Below are 14,680 nucleotides of genomic sequence, written 5' to 3' on the forward strand. Positions count from 1 at the left end.
GGGAAGTGCATCCGCGGGTGCACATCCTTAGCCACCCGGATGCCTGCTCTAAGCCAGGCCGGGGGACAGGCCAAGAGCTGAAAGCCCGCAGGTCAGGGGCTCCAGGGTGTCTGGCTTGGGGCTGCGTTGTGGGGCCTGGACAGCGAGCTGAGGAAAGTGCTCTGCTTCTTCATCAGAGGATGGCTGCACTCCTGACACGGCTCAAGCCTAAGGCACAAGTTGAGGGATGCACTCTGCAGCGGGTGCCCGTCGGTGAGGTCGGCATAAGCCCCGCCCGCTTCCCTGAGCCACCATGATCCCCTGCACCGTCCCCCGGGCCCCAAGCCCCACGCCCTGCCCAGGGCTTGCAGTTTGGATCCCAGGTGCGCCCCTCTGTCCCTGAGGTACCCAGGAACCCTGTCTCACCTGTGTGGATCTCTGAGCACACGGAGTCACCCGCTGCCCCAGAGGCATTGTCACTCTTGAGGATGGTTGCAGCGTCAGGTTCTGGTTCTTTGCCTTCGCCTCCAACTGGCCTGGCTCTCCCGGTCGCTGGTGACGCACTTCTGCACTGTTGGTCAGGCAAACGGCTTGCGTGGACCGGCGCACTCTGCGGAGGGCCGAGTTTGGCCGCTGGGTCACCTGCGGCCAGAGTGCCCAGAATTCCAAGGGGCGTGTCCCGATGTCTGGAGGTCAGGGTGTGGAGTTCAGCCCCTTCCGGCCACCATCCTACACGTGAGTGGGACGCACAGTTCTGCGCATGCTTGTCTCCCCTTCTCTGCTCATTGGCTGTGGGCAAGCAATCTGTTGTTAATGCCAAGGGGGCTGCGGTTGGTGGGTGGGCTGTGAGGGACACCTGCTCTCACGGCCAGCTTTTTCGCCCCTCAGGGCTATGGCCAGAACACCATGGAGAGTGAGACGGGGACGGGGAAGGCGGCATCACCCCGGGATCCTGGATCTTAGTTGTGAGCGCGGGTCCTCAGGAGGGAGGGGCCCTGGGGCCTAGCAGCCCGGTGGGGGCGGCAGAGTCCATGCAGGCCCCAGGTGGTGTGCCAGGCGTGGAGGCCACCCTCTACTGGGTGGAGGCAGTGGAGGAAGGTGCTGCCCTGGAGGAGGGAGAGGTATCGGGAATGGGGCAGGATGTGCAGCTGTTGGTGTTAGACGTCATGGAGGAGGTGGAGGTGGTGGTGTAGGAGCAGGAGCAGGTGTGCTTGGAGAAGCAGAACCAGGAATATCCAGGGCCCAGAGCCCCGAGTTACTGGCCTGCATTGGAGCCGCTGGTGACCCTGCAGCTGGAGCTGGAGCCCATGAATAAGAAAGCCTAAAAGGACGATGCTCACCTAAAACATAAGAACTGTCAGAGGCAGATGCTATATCTAGAACACAGAAGCGCCATCATCCAGGGAATCCGTGGTTTCTGGGTTGAAGTTGTATCCCTTGGTGTGGTGCTTGTGAATTTTCTTTTTTTACTCGGTGCTATTGCAGGAGCAGTTTACAGATCTGAGAGTTCTGGTACAAAATATTTTTTTGGATGATGGGTATAGGTTACCATCCTGCATATCTGTTCCTGATATTAGGTATGATGTCCTTGCTGTTCTGGCTTGCACAAATCAGTACTTGGGCTTTACTTGCAGAGGTCTCAGTCAGAATTGTAGTTAGCACCAGGGACTCTTCAGAGAAAAGGCTTCTCTGGAATCCAGATCTTCTTTGAAAAGCTGAGTGTATTTGGGGGGAGGTTGGTATGTGTATGTGCTCATACTGGTTGTAGCTAGGAGTGCGTGTTCTCCAGAAGTAAGCTAACTTTCAGGAGGCTGAGATGGAGTTTGGGGCCTTCATGTTAGGAAGAGAACCTCCTTCTGGTAGTGCATTCCTAAGCACAGCCTTATCTGGCGTTCAGACAGTCTTCATGAACAGAAATGTGACAAGTTAATTAGGAGCAAGTTGAAGTCAGACAGAACCATTCTACTCTTTAGGCTAGCTTTGTTCTTCTGGCACTTTTACCTCGAGCATCTAGAGGCTCCTTGACCTAAAGCAGTTTATGAACCACCCCCAAATGTCACATATGATGACCAACCAAGAGCGAGACATGTGTCACTTCATGACCAACTTGAAGGTCAGGCAGGGGACCCTGATCATTGTGGAGGGGAGGTGACTGGGGAGGGGAGAGGATGTGGTTTATCCCTGAAGACAGGAAAGGGCAGCTCTTCTGTAAAGAGGTTTCACACCCACCCACCCCCACCCGCCACATTTTGTCCTGGCAGGTGGAGGAACTCCGGCATCCCACTCATCACCGCACATTTACATTGTACTTTCAGAGGAATAGGTATCTCCAAAATGAAATGGTTGTTAAGGAGTGTCTCATTAACGTCACTGGTAAGAGGCAGCTCCCTGGATTTGGGGGGTGGGGGCAGAAAAGTGGAGGTTGAATTGGAAAGTGATTTAGGTCTTTCTCCCATACTCCTTTTCCTGCAGGATACCGAGCATCCCATTCCACTCCAATTCAGTGGCACCAGGGGTTTGAATGTAAGGCATGCTGCTGCAGGCACCACAACAGCAGCGTAAACTTCTTCAACTGGCTCTCTGACCACAACTTCACAGGATCTGACTGGATTGCTGAGGTAGGGTGCCACATGGGCACTGGGCCAGAATTGGTGATTTATGTGGGAGTTCTTGGCGGTGCACGCATGGGGCTCAGGGCCTGGTAGGCCCTGTGCTGACCTTGCTCACTTCATGGAAGTCCCCTTTCCACAAAGGTCTGTGAGTCTCCTTTGTGCAAGGCTGTTCCCCCACTGACTATTTTTGATTCCATTTTGGTCATCACACTAGTTTTGTTGTTGTTGTTTTTAATTTTCTTCTGTATCATTTTCCCCTGCCACCCTCATTCTGAGAATACTGACCACTGTGCAGGATTATGGAGAATAGTCTTTTATTTGTTTTAATTGGATGATAATTACTTTACAGTACCGTGACAGGTTTTGCCATACACTGGCCAACAAGAATAGCCCATAAGTATACACGTGTCCCCCCAAATGCTGAACCTGCAACCCACTGCCCTCCCCAACATGACTTTGGTTGCCTTTCTTCACACATCAAACTGGCACTGGTCATCTATTTTACATAAGGTAATGTGAATGATTCAGGGCTATTTTCTCAAATTAACTCACCCTCATGTTCTCGCACTGAGTCCAAAGTCTGTTCTTTATATGTCTGTGTCTTCATTTGCTGCCCTGCATGTTAGATGTTCAGTACCACCTACATGGTCCTCAACTCCATATATTTGTGTTAACATACAGTGTTTCTCTCTTTCTGACTTAACTTCACCCAGTATAATAGGCTCCACGTTCATCCCAGCTCATTAGAACTGACTTTGACATGTTCCATTTTAGAGCTGGGTAACATACCATTGTGCATCTGTACCCAACTTCCCTATCCCTTCATCTGCCGATGGACATATAGGTTGCTTCTGTGTCCTAGCTATGGTAAGTAGTTGTACAGTGAAGACTGCGGTGCGTGATGTTTGGTAGGTACTTAGAGGAAATGTGAAAGTTCACAGTCACTCTCTCCTTGGAACTGCCTTGCAGGTTTAAAGCTGTCTTTAGTGTTTTCAGAGAAGGTAGGTTTACATATGTGTGTCTCTTTTCTGTTTTGAAAGGAACCCCCTGATTTTGAGAAACTTCATGATGGAGTGTCCCCCTTTGTCTAAACTAGAATACCTAAGAAGCTGCTTCATGTGCAGAGCAGTGGCCACCATAGATCTCTTGGACGGGAAAGTAATGAAGAGTGGTCTGGATCAAGTGAAACAGATCGAGAGGGAGACACAAATAAGCCTGAAATAATTCCAAAGTATAAATAAAGAGCATCAACTAACTGTATGTGTCTGTGTATTGTTTGGGCAGGTCCTTAGGACAAATCCTTCAGCTCCATGTAGAATTCTCAGTTTACCACGTGGGAATTACCAGTCCATGGAGAGCTCTAGAGGGGGTTAAGTCATATGTTGGGGTTGTGTCAGGGGACACAGTTCTTCCTGTGGGGTGAGGGTTGGGGAGGATGGAGACAGAAGATGAGGGGCCATTAACTGTGGGTCTGGCAGTTTTACAAGGGATATGTAGATGTTCATGGGAAGGGTCTGGTGAACAAGGGCCAGAGATCGTAACCGTGGAACGCAGTTTTGTTGGAAGGTGGTGTCTCAGGTATCTTCTCTGTTGGATATCATCAGATGTTTTAAGAGTACAGAACAAGGAAAGAGACTTACCATTCAACTCACTGTGAATCAGGTAGCCTCCTTGTGTATACGAGTGCACGGTCAGCTTTGCTGAGAGTCAGCTTCCCAGAGCTAGGGTTCCAGGTAACATCTTAGTGGGTGGGGGTCTAAGGAATATACATGACTGATTATTAGACAAATGCAAATCACAACTACCATGAGGCGTCAACCTCACATCAATCAGAATGGCCATGATCAAAAAATATCCAACCATAAATGCTGGAAACAGTGTGGAGAAAAGGGAACCCTCCTGCACTGTTGCTGGGAATGTAAATTGGTACAGCCACTAAGGAGAACTATGTGGATGTGCCTTAAAAACTAAAAATACAGCTACCATGGGACCCAGCAATCCTACTCCTAAGCACATGCTTGTATGTGGTGAAAACCATAATTCAAAGGGATGCATGCGCCCCAGTGTTCACTGTAGCACTATTTACAGTAGGCAGGACAGGGACAAAACCTAAAATGTTCATTGACAGAGGAATGGATACAGAAAATGTACATATATACAACGGAGTACAACTCACCGCTTAAAAGGCATGAAACAGAGTCATTTGCAGAGATGTGGGTGAACCCACTGCTGCTGTTGCTGCTGCTATATGACTTCAGTCATGTCCAACTCTCTGCGACTGCACAGACAGCAGCCCACCAGGCATCCACGTCCCTGGGACTCTCCAGACAAGAACACTGGAGTGGGTTGCCATTTCCTTCTCCATGGGTGAACCTAGAAACTGTCAAACAGAGTGAAGTGAGACAGAAAGAGAAAACATATTGTTCAACATCGCTTATAGAGGTGAACTGACTGGGAAAGCAGAAACAGAGTCACCGATGTAGCAAACAAACTTACGGCTGGGTTGGGATGGGAAAGTGGGGAGACTCAAACTGGGAGACCGGGACTGACATATGTACATAGTGCACATATACACTACTATGCATATAATAGATAACTCATGAGAGCCTACAGTTCATAACAGGGAACTCTAATCAATGCTCTGTGGTGACCTAAATGGGCACATACCTCTGAGCCCTCCCACATCACAGGAGGGACAGGAGACCAAGCCAGGTCTCAGATCTGGCCCAGTCACTGACAAGACACTGCTGTGCTGTGCAGTTTTCTCCAATTGAACAAGAAAACAGGACAAAGAGAACCCTTGTATCCAATGCCCGAGATTTGTTCCTGCAATTATATCTTATCATCCACAATTCTCTCTGAGCGCCATGTATAAAACAAGGATAATAACAGTGCCCCCTTGTAGGGTGTGTACAGGGATTAAATGGGAAAAAAAGGGGGGGGGGGAAGACTGTGGTCTGTACCTGCTGAGGAGTTCATAAATACTTGTTTTCTTATTTTCACAAAAGAATTAATTCTCATGAACATGTAATCACAAAGTTGCTGCCAACCCCCAAAAGAGTAACCTCCAATTCACCCCCATAATAGGCGGAAAATGAATAGTGTCTGGTGAAATATTGGTTCTCCCCCTTGTTGCAGAGACCACAGGTGGAGGCTGCCAGCAAGAAAACATTTTGGGCTTTATGGTCAGTCATACTGCAGGGACCTCCCAACTCAGGTCCATTTAAAATAGTCAAACAAAATTGCTCTGTGAGAACACTTTAGAAAGTGGATGAAAGTCAATACTTTACTAATGCCATAGTTATATTTCATTTTAAAGAAATCTTGAATTTGTGGTCAGACCTTCATTCTCACTTCCAAATATAGCAAAGAATTAAGCGTTAATAAAAAGACCCCTTCTGCCAAAACACACAAATCTGGGTCTACCACTCTGGGTCACCTCAGACACAAGCAAGTTCACCAGCTCCAAAACTATGTCGCTGTATTCATTTCCCTAACTGCAATGAAAATGCCTATCAAAAAGTTCATTCCTCAATTTTGCTCCACAAGGAAAGGGGAGAACTATAGGAGATGGAATAAAACTGGCTACAGGAGTGGAGAACACTGGCTTGGTGTGAACACTAGCCAGAGCTGCGTGGCAGCCTCAGTTTTCTCATCTGTAAATAGACTACTTGGACCAAATCAATGGAAGGTGATACAAAAAGTCCAACCAATGGCAAGCAAACAAGAGACCATGTGGGGCGGCTTCCCTAGTGGTCTGGTGGCTAAGATTCTGAAACTCCAATGCAGGGTCCTGGGTTTGATTCCTAGTCAATGAACAAGATCACACATGTGAAGTAAGAATTTGCACACCATAATTAAAGACCTGGAACAGCCAAACAGAAAAGCAGTGAAAAAAAGAAAGCCATTTGGGCAATACCAGGCATCTTAAATCAGTTAATTTTAAAAATTACCCTCTTTCAATTTCCTTGTAACTCTACAAAGCTCTTGTAAGTATCACCGAGGAAGACCAGGTGTGTCTTAGCCCTGGGGATCAAATCTATCCTCTGATGCCACCTGGGGTGCAATCAGTAACCTTCCGGAATGCTTCCAAAGCTAAGACTGCTGGGGAAACGTCACCTGAGTGCCTGTGCACGACCCTGACTATATTCCTGACCACAATAAGACCGACACGAACATAAAACTGAAATGTTCCTTCCAAGTGTCACCACACCAGTATAAGTCTCCTCTGGTCCAGTAAGAGCCAGCATTACCAAAGGAAAAAACGTCCACTGTAGTTCCAATATGAGTAAGCTTTAACCTCAGAAATGCTCTTGGACCTAGAGCTCCATCTAGCTTCCAAACTTTCCATGCCTAGTGAAGCTAAGTGCTTCCTGACTACCAAATCCAAGTTTGGGACCTAAGTTATAGTTCACAGTAACAGCATAGATTACCAGTCCCTTGAAAGTCTTGAAAGATTCCACAGATTAGATTAGTACTTCTGATTTCCAAGGAGTTATGAGATGGTCAGGGAGACCAAAAAGTTTGACTGAGAAAGGAGAGTTCAGTTCACATGCTTTGCCCATTTCTGTTCAGTCTCTGAAGGAGACATTGGATGCCTCTTAACATTGGCAGGTCGGTATAAGCCCACAACAGATTTCTGCCATAAGCCATATGAGGTCGCCACGGAACCACAGATCAGGGCTCCTCACCTGCTTCGCTCAGAGTGTTTCATTCACTCAAGCAAGCACACCGTCGAGTTAGTGAAGTACAGCAGAAAATGTGTTTTCTAGGAGAACAAATAAGTAGAGCGCCAAGCATTCTTACCTTGTCCTGAAGACTACCGTACAAGTTCCCAAGATGAAAGGTTGCTGCTGAACCATGAAAAGATTCCAGGATTCTTGGCCTCTGGAGGAGAAGAATTCAATCCGGGGCCTGAGACAAGGCTTAATGGCTCAGAGCTTTTGTGTAATAAAGTTTTGGTAAACTATAAAAAGATAAAGCTTCTGACATAGGCATCAGAAGGGGGCAGAAAGAGCACCCCCTTGCTAGTGTTTAGCTATGGAGTTATGTACTCTCTAATTAGTTATTACAGTGAATCAAAAGAATGTCTGGAGGTTGTAAAGACCTCACTAGACCTACTCCCATAATCTACACCTTAAAATAACAGGATTAGCCAGAAGGCTTTTTCCAGAGACTGTCCTCAAGCAGAATACATTATTGTTATATAACCCTAAGGAATGTAGAGGGACCAAAAAATGTGTCCATTCTTCCTCCTTGAGGATTATAGACCCCTCTTTCCTTGGGGACCCTTAGACTTCTTACCAACCTGCCTAGGAAATGACTCTCTCAATAGTTCAGTAGAAACCTGCCAAATGTTCTCTCAGCTTCTTATGTCCAAGTCAGCCCAGGCTGTCGAGTAGATGATATCGTTGGGATAAACGATAGCAATATTTAAGGATTTTTCCTCCTGGGCTCAAAAAAGAAGCCAAGTGATGAGAGTTATTCACTTTTTCCCTCCAGTGCCTGATCTCATGAGGGTGTGGTGGTGTGTTCAAGATTGAAGCAAGGCCAAGTTGGACCTGATGGAGCTAAGTGAGTCTGTCCATCAGCAGTCTGCTTCTGTCCCTCTCCTCTTCCCCAAGCGGCAGATTCACAGCAGATTCCAGCTAAATCTCGACAAGACGGTAGAGAATTGCAAAGCAAAATAAGGTGTGTGTCTTGGTGTGCTTATATCATTATCACCATCATTACTGTCTTTAGGGGTACCACCTGAAAGAGATGAAAGCCCAATCCCGGCTGCTTTTTTAGCAGCAGGTTTAACTTTGGCTTGTTGATTCAACAACAGAAAGTTAATAATAATTTCTCCTGGAAGAATATTTCAGATTTGCTAGTTAATTGTTCAGAAGGTATTTTGAGTTTGTCAGAGTGCGTTCTTTGATAGCAGCAGCCTGCTGATTTGAGGTGCCAGTTGTAAGAAAATTTGGAAGCAGAAAGAGCCTCCTGAGTTTGCCAGTGTGCTTCTCTGCACATGTCAGTGTCTTCACTTCAGGATCACATGTATCCCACAATTGCCCAATGTGTCCAACACAAACCTTTCCCCTCCAGGCTGGGCCATGCCCTTGCCCCACCTCTGCCCCCGGCACATGAATCCTTCTTCTGTATCCCTGGCATCCTTTCCTCGTCCCTATGCTGCTTTTTTACACTACCCACCCAAATCCAATCCCTGAGGCTGAGCTTGGGGATCACCTCCTCCAGGAAGTCTTCCTTGACTGCCCTCCCTGTCTGCCCACCTCCTTTGGTACTTTATGGTTCCAAAGCATCTGTGGTCCCTTTTGTGTGGGGGTATCCCTCCCAATCTAGACTGGAAGCTCCTTGAGGGCAGAGGGGTTTATCTTATCAAGATCTGATAAAGACTTGCCTTCTTCAAGATACTTGGTCTTATACACATAGTACTGCTCTAGAATGTTTGTTGAAGAGGTAAGTAAAGTCAGGAGGGTATTTATAAAGAAATAGGAGCTGCCTGAGTCTCAGTAGAGAAAGGCAATCCAAGGTGAGGTTTCTTTGTCACTGGGTTCTCTAGACCTTTGAGAGAGGAAGGGAGCTGTAGTTGGGAATCAGCCAGGCTGTCTAACAAAAGCACTCCTTGCTGGGACGCCCATTTGCTTAGGACACTGAGTGACATGGATGAAATTTTGCAGTCCATATCCTTCTTGGGTTCTTCCAGGCAGCTGGTCTAGGTCCTCAGTTTGTTATTGTTAATAAGGATTTACAGAGGACTTGCTATGCCCCTTGCACTGCGCGTAGATTGTCCTGGAAGGTTGGTACTGTTATCAAACCTATTGTCCAGAGGAAGAAATGGAGGCTCAGAGAGGTAGTTCACTCATTCAGGGTCACATAACTTATAGAAGCAGAGGAGGATCTGAATTTACCTCCTGTGGGCTCCAGTATACAAGCATGCATGGCCATCCTTGTCATTCTGTTGTCCAGCATTTAGTTAACAATCGCACAAGCCCTGAGATCCAGAAAGTAAACCAGATTTGGTTTTTAGATTCTTTCCATTTGAGCCCTAGAGGAGGTGGATCTAGTTCACTCCTGCTCCTGCTTCTGCTCCTGATCAGGATCCTGTTGCCTGCCCCAGGATGGCTGCATGGCGACAAGGAAAGGAGGCAACTCCTGATCCTGCTGGTCTGTTTGAGGCTCTTACCCTTTAATGATTTTCTCTTGCATGATCCCACTCATGATAACCATTGCTCTAGAATGAAGACAATGCAGATTTGATGGGGATTTCCTCTTTTCAAAATTGTAGGGTATCAGATTATTTACCTACAGATGGATGACACTCACTACTGGGAGCAGAAAACATAAATGGGGTAAATGAAATTATTGTTAGAAATAGACTTTTGCCCATTTTTGCTCTTATATGTAGGAAACTCCTGCTGTTTTATCATTTTCCCTTTTGCTTGAGAATGGAAATGGGTGACTTTCCTTTGGACTCAATTACAAGTAGAAAAACAGTAGAAGCACATTTGTGGTTGACTCTGCTTCAGAGCAGGGAGCCAGATGGGGGCTGGGCAGCTGGGTCACCTGGAGACCATGCTCCCCCAACCAAAAGGGGCCAGTAGTGCTCACCCCAGCCAGGCCTGGGACCCAGAAGTGATTCAGACAAGCCTGGTATCTTAATTTCTTTATGAACCTTCCCGATTTGTGAATTGGCCAGCACATTCTAAGTTAAAAACAACAAATTACAAAATACTGGAAAGCGTTGGGTCAAACCATTGCTTCCTAAATAACACACCTGCTTGCCCCATGTGGCCCATGTGCTTTGAGTTTTCATCACCTGCTTTAAGGCTTGGCTTATTTCTTTGAGTCCTAGACACAAAGGTAAAAAACTTAATGCTTTGGGAATTTGTGGGTGGTGACTCAAGAAACCATATCTCTGGCCTCGCCTCTCTGTCTTGGTTTTCTTTGTGTCCCAGGACAAGTGATTTCTCAGGGCCTTGTTTTTTCTTTTTGTGTGTGTGTTTTTTTTTTTTTCTAATCTGTAAAATGGAAGGACAAGCTGGAATCAAGATTGCTGGGAGAAATATCAATAACCTCAGGTATGCAGATGACACCACTCTTGTGGCAGAAAATGAAGAAGATGTAAAGTACCTCTTGATGAAAGTGAAAGAGGAGAATGAAAAAGTTGGCTTAAAGCTCAAAATTCAGAAAACTAAGATCATGGGATCTGGTTCCGTCACTTCATGGCAAATAGATGGGGTAAGAGTAGAAACAGTGGCTGACTTTAATTTCCTGGGCTCCAAAATCACTGCAGATGTTGTTTGCAGCCATGCAATTAAAAGACACTTACTCTTTGGAAGAAAAGTTATGACCAACCTAGACAGCATATTAAAAAGCAGAGACATTACTTTGTCAACAAACATCCATCTAGTTAAGGCTATGGTTTTTCCAATGGTCATGTATGCATGTGAGAGTTGGACTATGAAGAAAGCCGAGTGCCGAAGAATTGACATTTTTGAACTGTGGTGTTGGAGAAGACTCTTTAGAGACCGTTGGACTGCAAGGAGATTCAACCAGTCCATCCTAAAGGATATCAGTCCTGGGTGTTCATTGGAAGGACTGATGTTGAAGCTGAAACTCCAATACTCTGGCCAACTGATGCGGAGAGCTGACTCATTGGAAAAGACCCTGACACTGGGAAAGATTGAAGGCAGGAGGAGACGGAGACAACAGAGGATGAGATGTTTGGATGGCACCACTGACTCAATGGACATGGGTTTGGGTGGACTCTGGGAGTTGGTGATGGACAGGAGGCCCAGCGTGCTGCGGTTCGTGGGGTCGCAGAGTCAGACACGACTGAGTGACTGAACTGAACTGAACTGAACTGAAAATGGATCAGTTTTAACAACTCCTGTGTAGCATTCACTTCCATGCCTCCCATTTTCTGTGTCCCAATGTGTTAGAGCTTATCTAACACATTGAGCTCTGGATGAATTAGAAATTCATGTGGTTTGGTCCCTTGTCATCTTTGAATGTCAGTAACTGAAACCCTCTCCAGGCAAGTTCCATTTGTCACCTGTAGTCAGCTGCAACTTAAGTTTTCTGCTAACCCCACCAGGCCAGTTTGATGTGATGTGTTTTGTTTTGTTTTTTTATTCCAGCAGTGAGCATGGAAAATATTTGTGACGTTTTGGCCCTGCTCCTGCTCTTCACTCTGTGACTACACCACATGCTGGTTTTGTTTTTTGTTTGTTTGTTCAATTTAGGCATAAATGAAATCTCAGAAGATGTTTATGTAGCTCTCGAGCCCAATGATTCATGGGATTCTAAGAAGTCAGACAGTAGCTGAAATGACTCTATCAGTGATGAGGAGCAGAGGTCCAAGAATGAGCCAGAAGATGCTAAAGACAAAGAGGGGGCTCAGATGGACAAAGAGCCATCTGCTGTCAAAAAAAAAAAAAAAAAAAAAACCGCCAAATTTCTAAACACCATGGAGATGGAAGAGAAGCTGAAAGCACATCACCAGCCAGTGAGTAAGTGGCACAGGATCAGTTAAGGAGAAGATGAGTCCCCAGCTTGAGAAGGACTTTTCAGACAAAGCAAAACCCTTGCCTTATCCTACAAAGGGTAAGCTGAAGGGAAAAGATAAGACAGGATCCCCAACAGTGCATTTGGGCCTGGACTCCGATTCAGAGAGTGGACTTGTCATAGATTTAGGAAAAGACCATTATGCACAGGAGGATCGACAAACTAGGAAGGAACCCAAATAACCATCTCCCGTGGAGGAGGGTGAGTGACTGTACCAATTTCTAGTTTCTTGATTTGGTTTTAGAATGTCACCTTGCCATTTGTAGTATCACATGTCATGTCACCCTCTGACATCATGAAGTGTGGCACAACAAACCTTGGATTAGCTCCTGGTCATCTAGCTAGTTACTGAGCAGGACAAGGACTTAAGCAGGGCCTGCCCACCTTGATACCCAAAGTGGTTGATTTTGAGCACAGAAAAGGAAGTCTCTTAGAAAGTAATAGTTGCTTCTGGCAGTCAAGTAATTTTGAATCTAAGCAGTTTCTTTCCCTATATGTTCACGTACATGCCTAAAGTGTTTGTCAATGTTAAGACTTTGGACAGGGCTGAAACTGATAAAAGTGTTCAGTTCAAAGACCTTGATGAGTTTATTCTCCCTTACCTCCCCTCACACTGCCCAGGCATTTCAAAATACATTTTCTTACTAGAATATAGACCTTTCAGGTCAGTGGCAGTAGACTGCTGAGTTCTTCTTTAGGCCTCTAGAAATCCAAGGGGCATTGTATGATGTGCACCTGAGCCTGTGTTCTGCCATATTTGCATTTAACTGACATGGGCCCGAGGTTTCTCAACCTTAGCACTATTGACTTTTTATGCTGGATAATTCTTTGTCCTGTGTATTGAAAGATGTTTAGCAGTATTCCTGACCTTTACCAACTGGATGTCGATAGTATCTACTGACCTTCAAAAGTGGTAGCCTTCAAAAGTGTCTTGACAAAGCTAAATCTCCTCTAGTTGTGAACTGTTGCCTGAGTCTTAGCAGTTACCCCTTTGCTGCTGTTAGGGACTGAAACAGCAGTGGCTGCTCTCAAACCTGCTACACCCCAGGCATGTTGGCAGACCCCCCAGGGAACATAGGAATGATCTGAAGGATAGTTGGCCCATGGGCGAAGCAGTCAGTGAACTTCTCAGCTGGCTTGGCAAGTGGGTGATGATATGCCCAAGAAAGATAAGAATTAATTAAGGGCCCATGGGAGACATGGCCTAAGGAAAAATTGGAGATTGTAGCCATAAAACCTCTTGTATTTTGTGAGTTACATACAGGGATAGCCAGGTTTAATTGTGTGGCTCAGTGGTAATGAATCTGCCTGCCAGTGCAGGAGACACAAATTTGATCCTTGGATCAGGAAGATCTCCTGAAGAAGGAAACGACAACCTACCCCAGTAGTCCTGCCTGCAGAATACCATGGACAGAGGAGTCTAGTGGGCTATATAGTCCATGAGGTCACAAAAGAGCTGGACACGACTTAGTGACTAAACAGACAACACAGAGCTTCTGACAGGAGCTATCTTCTCAGTTCTGTGTCCCCTGGGGTTTTCTTAGTCTGGCTGCTTAAATCAGGAGTGGGGATGTGTTTTGAGAATTTTCCTTCTGTGTTTGTATCATGTGAACTGTTCCAGAACCTCAGTTCCTGCAGTTCATTGAAAGAGGATGGAATATCTCTCAGTGATACAGGGCAGGAAGAAAGAGAGAAGCAGTTGAGTCAGTCAGGAAGGATGGATCACCACCCCAATCCCTTAAAATTATGAATGGCATCTGAAACATCCACTTCTGTGTGGATTGGGGTTTGAAGGACCACTTCTGATGCTGTGGAAAGCAACAGGAGTAGCATTTATTCCATGAAGTGTGTGGAACTGTTGGGTCCCAGATGGCAGTGTTCCTAAGAATGATACATATATACTATTCCTCTCTTTCTGAAATAGATCTTTTGTTTGGTTGTGGGCTTTTTCATCCCTTCCAGAAAGGATTTGTGATATACTGATAAAATGGAAATCAAGACAGTGAGAAAGATGAAAATAGAATAGTGACAGGTCTGGGGGACAGTTTGTATACAAAAATAACTATTTCAGCCTTCAGAATTAGCAAAGTCAGGCTTCCATTTTGGCTCAAAGCTTCCTGGCAGCTGAAGTGAAAAGGGAGACACATTTGAGTGCTTTAAAAGACAGAGAAGGCAATGGCAACCCACCCCAGTACTCTGGCCAGGGATGATGGAGCCTGGTGGGCTGCCATCTGTGGGGTCGCACAGAGTCGGACACAACTAAAGTGACTCAGCAGCAGCAGCAGCAGCTCTAAAAGAGCTCATGATTCCCCCCTAAATAGAAAGCACTCCAGTTGATAAAATGAAGCTGAGCTTTTCCTCTCACTGGTGTCTGAAGGAAGTTTCTCTAGGATCCTCTGAATGTGTGGGGCTTTTAAGCAAAGGATGATTCTGAAAAAATAATTCAGTTAGAGGAACTTCATAGAGGTTGCAGTCCAGAGCCACCTGAGGATGATTTCGGTCTTGAAAAATCGACTTCA

At 46.0% G+C, this 14,680-nt stretch overlaps 2 pseudogenes; both read left to right on the forward strand.

The window, feature by feature from the left end:
• Positions 1 to 226: 226 nt before the first annotated feature.
• On the forward strand, positions 227 to 2,684 carry LOC133053731 (testis-specific Y-encoded protein 3-like; annotated as a pseudogene).
• Positions 2,685 to 3,455: 771 nt separating this feature from the next.
• Positions 3,456 to 14,680, forward strand: part of LOC133053732 (MYND-type zinc finger-containing chromatin reader ZMYND8-like) — a 54,548-nt pseudogene continuing 43,323 nt past the window's right edge.

This window comes from Dama dama, unplaced genomic scaffold (assembly GCF_033118175.1).
Source record: "Dama dama isolate Ldn47 unplaced genomic scaffold, ASM3311817v1 ptg000184l, whole genome shotgun sequence".
Classification (NCBI taxonomy): domain Eukaryota; kingdom Metazoa; phylum Chordata; class Mammalia; order Artiodactyla; family Cervidae; genus Dama; species Dama dama.